The 1,531-nt window shown below is 38.7% G+C and overlaps 1 pseudogene; it reads right to left on the bottom strand.

Annotated features, from left to right (window-relative positions):
* Positions 1-219: 219 nt before the first annotated feature.
* On the bottom strand, positions 220-1,289 carry LOC138382430 (UBX domain-containing protein 7-like; annotated as a pseudogene).
* Positions 1,290-1,531: the final 242 nt, after the last annotated feature.

Raw genomic sequence — 1,531 nt, 5'->3', positions numbered from 1 at the left:
CCATATTAGGTAAGAAAAAAGTAAGCTGAGGGTGGGGGAAGAAAATAGAAAAGAAAAAAAAGTGGCAGAAAGAGACTGATCATAGGAGAGAACAAGAAATAAAAAGAAGGCAGGTGACTTGTTTGCCCAACTTTGGCTCTATGGTCCTATCAGCCAAAATGCATACTAAGTGATATGGTATCACAGGAAAAGGGAAAAAAGAGAGTTCAGGCCATGGTGTTAACTTCTTTCCTGTACAAAGACAGTCTTTTAAGGACAAAGGTCTGCTCTTGTAAGATAATGTCATAGTTCGGATGAGATAGTTTCCTTGGAGGGAAGTTGGTGAGAAGTTCAACATGTTCATTCGGATATCCTTTACACTGGGCATGCTTCACCAAAGCTAGCAGTTTAGCTTGCTCTGGATGAATGGTGTGTTCCCTTTTTTTGATCTGGATACCGCAACATCAGCTGTGCTTTTGGTGCATTTACGTCTACCCCTTCCACTCTATTCCATCTGATTTTTCAGGTGACACTGCTAGTATATCTGAATTCACAACTGATAATGCTTGGTGGTTTGTGGCTGTTCCCGGCTGAGTTCTGCCAGGGGGCTGAGTTAATGGCCTTCTGTTCTCTTTTCTGTGACCCAAATCTTTATGGGGGGACTTTCTGGACTTGGCAATGTTTTCTACATTATCTTCTTCATTGGAGCCACAAACAGATATGAATTCCTCACTGCCAGAAAAAAGTTCAGATTCAGATTCTTCATCAGAGTGGCTTCCCTGTTTTGTCTGTATTGAATCAAAGTGTGTCTCTTGCAAGGAGCCTCTGATGGAAGCTTCCAGCTAGCTGTCTTCACTTGCATCTATAAGATTCTCTAAATGGGCACATTTTGGGGGAGACTGCTAGAAAGTCCATCCAGTTGCCCGTGTTCACCTAGAAATCCTGTCACTTGGTCCAAGAAAGAAGATATATCTAATTGGTGCCACTCTACTAGCTTCTGACCTGTCCGTGGGTCCAATACGGAAACGGGAAATCCCCTAGTTTATACAACTGTATGTATGACATCTCTGGGCTTCTTCACTGTCATGATAAACCTATCCTGGCTGATTTCAATGGTGGTTTTGTCTTGTCTGGGTGAGTAGTCATGGAAATAGTCTTAAATTTACCATGTATCAATATTTGTTGATGAATCTGTATTATCTTGGTGTGAGAGAAGCACTTTTGTGATTTGAATGTAATTTTTTAAAAGGTTGCATCTATTTTAGTTATTTAAAAAAAATTTAATTGGTAAAACATACAAAATTTACCATCTTAAGTTTATTTTCATGTACATTTCAAGAATAGTAAGTATATTTACATTGTTATGCACAAGATCTCTAGAAATTTACATCTTGCAAAACTAAAACTGAATACCTATTAAGTAACAACTGCCCATTTTACCCTCTCTCCAGCCCTTGACAAACTTCATTCTACTTTCTATTTCTATGAGTTTGACTACTTAAGATCAGCATATTAAGCATGATACGCTATCTAACATTGTTACTGGCTTATT

This window comes from Eulemur rufifrons, chromosome 4 (genome assembly GCF_041146395.1).
Source record: "Eulemur rufifrons isolate Redbay chromosome 4, OSU_ERuf_1, whole genome shotgun sequence".
Classification (NCBI taxonomy): Eukaryota; Metazoa; Chordata; class Mammalia; order Primates; family Lemuridae; genus Eulemur; species Eulemur rufifrons.
The sequence above is the reverse complement of the archived record's forward strand: the minus strand, read 5'-3'. Positions and strand labels throughout refer to the sequence as shown.